Raw genomic sequence first — 9,704 nt, forward strand, 5'->3', positions numbered from 1 at the left:
ACAGTCACCAAGCAAACCATTGGTAACACACTACGCCGTGAGGGACTGAAATCCTGCAGCGCCTGCAAGGTCCCCCTGCTCAAGAAATCAATGTACATGCCCGTCTGAAGTTTCACAATGAACATCTAAATGATTCAGAGAAGGCTTGAGATAATGTGCTGTGGTCAGATGAGACAAAAATTGAGCTCTTTGGCATCAACTCGACTCGTCGTGTTTGGAGGAAGAGAAATGCTGACTATTACCCCAAGAACACCATCCCTACAGTCAAGCACAGGAGGAGGAAACATTATGCTTTGGGGCTGTTTCTCTGCTAAGGGTACAGGACGACTTTACCGCATTAAGGGGCCAATGGACGGGGCCATGTACCGTAAAATATTAGATGAGAACCTCCTTCCCTCAGCCAGAACACTGAAGATGGGTCGTGGATGGGTATTCCAGCATGACAATGACCCAAAACATACCACCAAGGCAACAAAGGAGTGGCTCAAGAAGCACATTAGGGTCCTGGAGTGGCCTAGCCAGTCTCCAGACTTTAATCCCATAGAAAATCTGTGGAGGGAGCTGAAACTTCAAGTTTCCAAGAGACAGCCAAGAAACCTTAATGATTTAGAGAGGATCTTTAAAGAGGAGTGGACCAAAATCCCTCCTGAGATGTGTGCAAACCTGGTGGCCAACTACAAGAAATGTCTTACCTCTGTGCTTGCAAACAAGGGTTTCTGCACCAAGTACTAAGTCATGTTTTGCTTGGGGATCAAATACTTATTTGGCTTAATTGTAAATCTTTTCTTAACATTTGTATGTAAATAAACCTACCATAAAAATGATAAACCCTTCTTTTTTTTCAAGTGGGCAAACTTACAAAATCAGCAGGGGATCAAATATTTTCCCCACTGTAAGTGCACCACACCTCGTATAATTTTGCATTTTCTCAGATTTTCATCTTATTTTTCATAAATAAGCATTTTAGAAGACAAAATGGAAATATTTCATACAGTGCATACACAGAGCTTTACTTTTTCCACATTTTGTTATGTTACAGCCTTATTCCAAAATGGATTAAATTGATTATTTTGCTCACAATTCTACAAACAATACCCCATGACAACATGAAAGAAGTTTGTTTGAAATCTTTGCAAATTTATTAAAAATAAAAAAACAGAAAAAAATCAAGTACATAAGTATTCACAGCCTTTGCTCAATATTTTTTGCATCTTTGGCACCAATTACAAACTCAAATCTTTTTGGGTATGACGCAATAAGATTGCTCGTCAGCATTTGGCAATTATCTGCCATTCTTCTCCTCGCCTCTTCACCTCTCAAGCTCTGTCAGGTTGGATGGGGCAAACACACATTTTCAGGTTTCTCCAGAAATATTTGATTGGGTTCAAGCTCAGGCTCCGGCTGGGCTATTCAAGGACATTCACAGAGTTGTCTATACACTCTTGCTGTGTTCTTCCTGATCTACCTGTTGACCGTTCTTACCCCTCACTTGTCTGTATGTACAAACTAATTACCATGCATGTACGACTGTTAAGTACAGCCGTGTTTCTTATATGCTACCATGTACATACACTTCAGGTAAGTACCTTGTGTTACCACTCATTTGCCAATAGGTACAATATATTTACCATGTATGTACCAGGGAAGTACACGTACTGTAAAATAAAGTGCTACCGAAAACTTTCCGGATGCACTATATGTCTTTTTGGATTATATTCTGAAACGTTCATAAAATTTATGATCAAAAGGTTTTTCAAAATAAAATTTTGTGCGACGAGAATCCTCTGGTGACACCAGACAAAACTAATTTCATTCAGTTATAATTGTTATGCTGTAATGATTTTCAACATCACCCTTGGAAGTCATTTACCATTGTTATTAAATATGTGTATCTGAGACTTTTCCTATGTTCCCTAAAAAGAATGTGACCCCTCTATGCTATGAGAAAACAAAATTTAACACATGACTATGGTCACCCCGGGAAACCTTTCCAGAAGTTTCTGGGGCTTCTAGAAAGGTTTCTCAGCAAACAGAAATGTTCAAAAGTGGCTGAAAAAACCAGGCATCTCTTTCTGGTAAACAGCTAACAGCAGAGGGTCATCTGTCTTCGTTGTTCGCCTGGCCTCCACCTCATTAGGCCAGAGGAAAAAAGAGCGAGACAACAGAACAGAATGAGAGCAGAAAGAAAGACAGAGAGGTAGCAGGGCACACCTGTTTTTCCAAATGAGCCATCCATAGTTTCACCCCACTCTTTGAGCTTGTCTCTTTGACAGCCATACTAAATGACCCATTTATGCCTCTTTCCTTCACTTTCTTTAACTTTCCTGATTGGATTCAACATACTTTCCAGTAAGTACCGCCTGTAAGGTTGCATCTTCAGTTAACATTTCATACATACAAATAACACTAAAGATCTACGACTTCAACGCTAACACTTAACAAGTGTCACTAAAAATACTCATTTAGCTGCTTTCACGCCATGTCGTAATTACCATATTTCTGAGACGATCACACATTACGTTACTCGAAGACAGTGGGCGGTGGCGGTGAGGCGGCACAGCGGTCACGTGGTCTAAGGCTACGTTCACACTGTCAGTTTTTGGGACTGACAACCTATACACACATGTACACACATAATTCACTAAAATACGGAAGTGACAACCACATTCTACAACCGCATTAACTCCCAAACATGCAGGTAGTGACAACCGCATTTACAGAAATTCTACGCAGTGTGTACGGAACCAAACTGTTGCATCAGAAATGTTAGCTTTATGAGAGCAAACAACATGCCTAAAAGCGCTTGTAATTATGAGGACATGGCAACACAGCAAGACAGCGCACTCTAAAGCAGCCTCCCAAGTTTATACAACTTAACACAACACGTCTATCAGTGGTAGTTTAGTTAAAATCGATGGATAAAAAGTCTTTAGCCAAAAAATGGCAGATACCAGATACTAAATTCCTCTTCACTCCTGCAAGAAGCCGAAATATTGCTATGGTTACAAATGGGAGTGACTGCTGTTCTGTACACACATGGAACAATAATTTACGGGACTCACTCCCACATTTAAATGCGGTTGTCACTCCTGAAACCAGCGTTCACACCGTTCAAGTGTGTACGTTACGGTGGCCGTGAGAGCTCAACGCGCTGCAACTTCAGAAAACACATGCAAATAGACAAAACACCAGCAAATCAAGAAAACATCTTCATTTTGACAACACATGCGCTGCAATTGAGAAACGCTGCAAATGCTCACAACACATGCAAATTGAGAAACGCTGCAAATGCTCACAACACATGCAAATTGAGAAACGCTGCAAATGCTCACAACACATGCAAATTGAGAAACGCTGCAAATGCTCACAACACATGCAAATTGAGAAACGCTGCAAATCCTCACAACACATGCAAATTGAGAAACGCTGCAAATCCTCACAACACATGCAAATTGAGAAACGCTGCAAATGCTCACAACACATGCAAATTGAGAAACGCTGCAAATGCTCACAACACATGCAAATTGAGAAACGCTGCAAATCCTCACAACACATGCAAATTGAGAAACGCTGCAAATCCTCACAACACATGCAAATTGAGAAACGCTGCAAATCCTCACAACACATGCAAATTAAGAAACGCTGCAAATCCTCACAAAAACGTGCTGCATGGACCACAATGGAAATGTTTCAAGGGGACCCAAAAAAAGTGACGGACCAGCTGGGATTTGCTTATTGTGCAATGGCTATTGGTTATTGGAGTTGTTGGTGAACTGAAAGGTGAGTGTTTTTTTGTTGTTGTTGTTTATTTTAACACCCTGATTGCATGATTTCTTTGTCTTTTGGATATTATTAGATTAATAATGACAAATAACACGATTAACGTTATTATGTAAGATGGCTAACTTATCCTCAACTAAATATAATTTCAAGGTTAATGAAAATAAATTTGCAATGCTTCATTAATTGTTAAAACCAGGTCAAAATAAAAATGTCAGTAAGAATAATATTTAAAAATTTATTCAGGCTCTTTTAGTAGGCTAATGAAAGAAAGGACATTTGCATGTGTTGTGAGGATTTGCAGTGTTTCTTAATTTGCATGTGTTGTGAGGAATTGCAGCGTTTCTCAATTTGCATGTGTTGTGAGGATTTGCAGCGTTTCTCAATTTGCATGTGTTGTGAGCATTTGCAGCGTTTCTCAATTTGCATGTGTTGTGAGGATTTGCAGCGTTTCTCAATTTGCGTGTGTTGTGAGCATTTGCAGCGTTTATTAATTTGCATGTGTTGTGAGCATTTGCAGCGCATGTGTTGTCAAAATGATGAAGATGTTTTCTTGATTTGCTGGTGTTTTGTCTATTTGCATGTGTTTTCTGAAGTTGCAGCGCGTTGAGCTCTCTCGGCCACCGTAGTACGTGGCATGAACGTGCAACGGGAGTCAAGCCCGTATTCCTTGATAACCATAGCGACACTGACCAAAATAAAATCAAAGATGTCGACGTCCATAATACTGAAAGTTTTATCACTTCTGACATGACAAGAGTTCAATCGAGCCGTGAGTTCTTCCGTCAAATCTTCAATAACCGACAGCAGCTTTTAAATTTGGGTGGAGAGCGGAGCATATTTGAGTAGCGCGCAGAACACACGGGAGCGGCTCCGGTGGAAAACTGACTGGATCTAACTTTCAGATGACACGCAGCTCATTTCTCCCTGTAAGTGACTGAAAACACACATATGAGAATGCGGTTGTGAGTCCTGAAAATTTACAGGTGTGAGTTCGGTTACAGAATGTGGTTGTCACACCTGTAAATAACTGTACTGTGTGTGAACATAACAGTATTGAGGATTCAAATACAGGACTGACAACCGTATTCTGCTGCTGTGTGAATGTGGCCTTAGGCCCCATTTACACTAGTGCATTTTCGTTTTAAAGTGCATAACTTTTGCTATGGTTATGCCTATCGTTTACACTACTCCAGCGTTTTCAAGGTCGAAAACGGAGACCTTTGAAAATGCTGCAGATCCCGTTTTAGTTTGAGAACTCTGGGGTTGCGTTTCAGTGTAAACGGACCAAAACAGAGACTTTTGAAAATGGCTGCCCACATTCGCTCTGTGTATCCTTGACGACCGTGTAAAAAATAACATCATGCTCAATGTTGTACCCATAGATATATATCTGTAGATTCCCCATTTGACTGCTCCAAGCATGCAGACGCGTCTGCCATCTAAATAATAGAGAATCTACCTATACGTATAGTACCTGCATGAATGGTCATGTGACATGCGTTTTCGGTCGCGTAGTGTAGACGGAGATCGTTTCTGAAACGCAGTGGAAACGCTAGGGTAGACGATCATTTTCATTCTAAAACGCCGTTTTAAAACAAAAACGCACTAGTGTAAACAGGGCCTAAAGGCTGGAATACACTACATGACTTTTAAAATCTGAACAGATTTTTAAAACACTAGGCATCATACACTTACCGACTTTGTAAATAGTGACAAAGGAAAACTGGACATCATACACTACCAGACTTTAAAGTTGTTCCGATCACGACGAACTCACGCAGAAACATGTGCCTTGTTGCTATAGATGCATGACAAATGAAAACGTGTGTTCTAAAATCAGCTGAAAATATTAAACATGTTTGATATCCTGGATGGAATCAAAGTCTGAAGCTAAAATCTGTTCAGATTTTAAAAGTCGGGTAGTGTATTCCAGCCTTCGATCACATGTGCCAAGTACCGCGAGAGCAAAACGAGACCAGCCGCCTGACTGGCGCTGCATTTGCTCAAAATCGGCTGCAAAATCCTTGAGGAAGACACACTTTTTCTCATTGGTCAGGGTTCTGTGATGACAAGGACTACACTTGTTGCGTGTTTATAAATAAATAAACCTAACAAGTTCAGCACACAAGCTGCACAATTCTGGATAAATTGAGAATCTTTATTTTTTTTGGCTCAAATAGAGATCAATAGAGATCATAACCTACGATTCTGAGCTAAACAAAATGATGAGTAAAAAAATATTAATTGCTGCAGTTTAGTTAAAAGTGTTCAATTAATTTGAATGAATTATTACATTTATTATTAATTATTAAAGGTTTCATGGATTCACGGTTTCACGATTCGAATCATTGTCATTGAGAAATGAGATTGCGTGGGTGTTTGAATTGGGATCGCGATCTTTTAACGATTAATCGTGCAGCTGTCAGGCTAGTGTAGTTAATCTCGAACAAGCCTATTTCTTAAAGTTATCCATCGCCCATAACAACGTTAGCAAGTTGTAACTGAAATCGGCTCTACGTTCCAGTGGATTTGCGTTTTAGTGTTTCGTACAAACAACAGATGCCATTTTGCATGTCAGTTATCTATTCTATTGAAAATAGCAAGCCTAACCTCCCTTACAAAAATTAACCATATTGTTGTAAAAGTGTAGTAATCATGTTTGTTGTTTGTTTGTTTTTTGGCATATTGATTTTTATAACCACAATTTTACTACAAATACCATGGTAGTTAGTGCAGAAATACCATTTGTGCTTCCTATATGGTTTAACTGGTTTTAATGGTTTTTGGTTTTATTTGTATGGTTAATTTTCGTAAGGGCTGGTAAGAATATACTGTAATATTATTACTGTAATATTATTACATTGTGTGTCTATTTTGTACGTTGTAGTGGACTTTTTTTGTGGAATAAGCTTTAAAATACCCTACTACACAGGTAAGATTATAAAACCATTTCAACTCAAATCAGTATTTCATGCTTAATTATTTGGTAGCTGTGTACCCGAGTAATTAGTCATAACGCTCGATAAACCCCCACACATAGTAAACTGTCTTTTTTCTATTTTTAAGATATCCAACAGATATGTGTGCCAAAAATGCTTTTTGTGAAATAATGTGTGTGTTTATTTTTTTTTAATCTAACTTATACTTGTTCATTTGCGTCTACACTGGTAATCTTGATAGAACGTCTCAGCAGACAAGGAATGGCACATTATTCAGGGGCAAACAACATCTACTTCCTCACGATTTGTTGTGATTAAAAGCCCTTCAGTCTTTATCAGCATGGTGATTTGTTCAAGAATTGTTTGTGACATTAAAGCCGCCTTTGTGTAGGATAACACTTGCTACAGCGTTTCTCCACCTCTGACATGATGTTCTTTGAAAATGCCCTCTCACACAGTTCAGAAATTGATTTTTCGTGTATTATATTGGAAGCTGAGGTAATATATGTTGCAGCATGAACTCTTTGACATCTGCTGGAATTAGTTTTTCACATGTTTTTTTTTTCATAACAGAATGATAGAAAGGGATTGGAAATCAGTGCTTTTCTGATTACGTCATTATTCTGTTTACTTGCTAGTGAGGATGTTTTCTCTGTTATCATCAGGGGCAGATGTTCCTGGGGTTTCCATGGGATCTCATGTCACTCTGATTTAGATGGGCCGGTTGTTGCCTGTAGGTGCAATAAACCTGAACTGAGAGGAGGCCTGTGATCGCTGGAGTAAGCGGCATTGCTCACTCTGGATAGAAAGACAAGAGAAGACAATCTAAGACAGTACAGGTCATCTTAAAAGGTCAAGACCGTCGAGAGACAAGTGGAAATATCACAGTTGTCTATGTAAGTGATCCATCTGCAAGATGATAAATTGAGCTCTGTATTATTCCAATCCTAACAACCTAGACACTGAAAATGGGATAAAATGTATTAAAATAAAAAGGTAAAATGTTTATGCTATTATGAAATTGAATAAATATTTGATTTAATTGATATATTTTATATAATATTTCAAAACAACTTTAGTAGCTTTTATTGAACTTATCTATAATTCTGTACATTTACCATATGCATAAACCACTGTATGGAAATGATACTTCAGGGCATTTCTAAGAATACCATGGTATTACCTTCATGGTAAAAAAGAAAAAGTCATGGTACATTTTAGGAATTATTTATTTATTGCAATTTTCTATAAACTGCACATGAATATATGAACAGACATAAGAGACAGTGGTAAGACAATGACATTTTGGATGCTTGGCTCACATTCATTGTTAACAATGAAAGAAAAGCTACACATTTTCTCAAGATGTAACAAACTGTTCGGGTTGCAGTTCATCCTGCATGATATGTCAGACCATCTTGTATGGCTGTCTCTCCCCATTTCATTCCAGCGCATGCTTAACGAACAGGCAGCAGGACTTTGTTCCCCCGACTCTGTTGTTGCCATAGCAATCCCCCAGCCAATAAGAGCCCTTACCTTTTGCTCCCTGAAACCAAAGGGAAGCACATGAATATGTGGTCTCACAACAGATTGCGCAAATTCCTTTGAAATAACTAGATATCACTTGAACAACGTTAAATGTGACTGTACCTGAAGTCTCTGTAATAAAGACTGTGGATTGCACAATTTACTTAAAACGAGGGAACAAATTATTATATTGAGTGCACAATTGACTTAAAATGAGAGAATGAATTAGTAAATTGTGTGCACGATTTAGTAAACCGAGGAAACAAATTAGTAAATCGTGCACATGATTTAGTAAAACGAGGGAATTAATAAATCATGCACACAATTTAATTTTTTCCCCTGCATGTCAGGTGCAGGGCTCTGTACCAATCAAAATGCAGATATGTTTAAACATAATCAGTGGACTTTTTTACATGGGCCCTTATCATTTTTCCTATTTCAATTTGCATATTTACATACACGATTTCCAATTCACAAATTTACTTATACATTTACGTATTTGGCAGTGCTTTTGAAAGCAAATTACAGTGCATTCAAGGTACAAGGTACACTAATTATAATGAAGATAAAAAGGCACAATACATTAATATGAAAGTTTCAGTGGCATGTCCTGCTGTCAGTAGGGGCGCTAATTTAGTAATCAATCCCATGGGTTATATTTCATAGTAATAAATGACCTATAAGGTCGTATGGGTTGGAGGAGGTGTTGCTATAATATTATGGTCTTTAGCTACGACTTGGGTTTCTGCCACAGAAAAAAAAATTAAAACAAGTAGTTGTGACTTTTTATCTCACAACTTGGGGAAAAACAAGTGAAAATTGCCAGATATAAACTCAGAATTCTTACTTTTTTCCTGCATTTCCAAGTACCATTCTGACATTTTTCTCAGAACTATACATCTTGCAGTTCTGAGAAAAATTGTGAGGAAAAAATTATTTTTTATCCCCTGGAAAAAAAAAAACGGGCTTCCATATTTATCATTTACCAGACAGAATGTCTAAACAGTAAGACAAGCCTAGCAACAATCCAGAATGCCCTAGCAACCACTCAAAATACCTTAGCAACCACACATTGTGGCAGCAAATTCAAATACATGTTCAACTGTCATATTTTTATGTGCTCAAATAGTGTTTTTTAAATGAAAAATGATAGTAGAGTTAGTAGAGGGGTTGAGAGGAGAGTTTTGTCATGCATTATGCATTTATCACTCAAAGAGTCCAGTTAGATCATGGGAGCCTTACATTTGCTACTGAGAATGATGCATAAAAAGTAAAAGGAACAATGTCATGATAAGGACAGAGGAATTACTCAGAACTGTACAGCCTGTGGGGAAAACAAAGCAATTCCTGCAATGACTGGCAATTCCTGGAGTGGTCTTTCCATGAAACACTCCTCTCTGGTTAATGAAGATTGCACCATATGCACAGCCAAAGTGAATGATGCTGAATAACAGA

This window comes from Barbus barbus (genome assembly GCF_936440315.1).
Source record: "Barbus barbus genome assembly, chromosome: 9".
NCBI classification, from domain to species: Eukaryota; Metazoa; Chordata; class Actinopteri; order Cypriniformes; family Cyprinidae; genus Barbus; species Barbus barbus.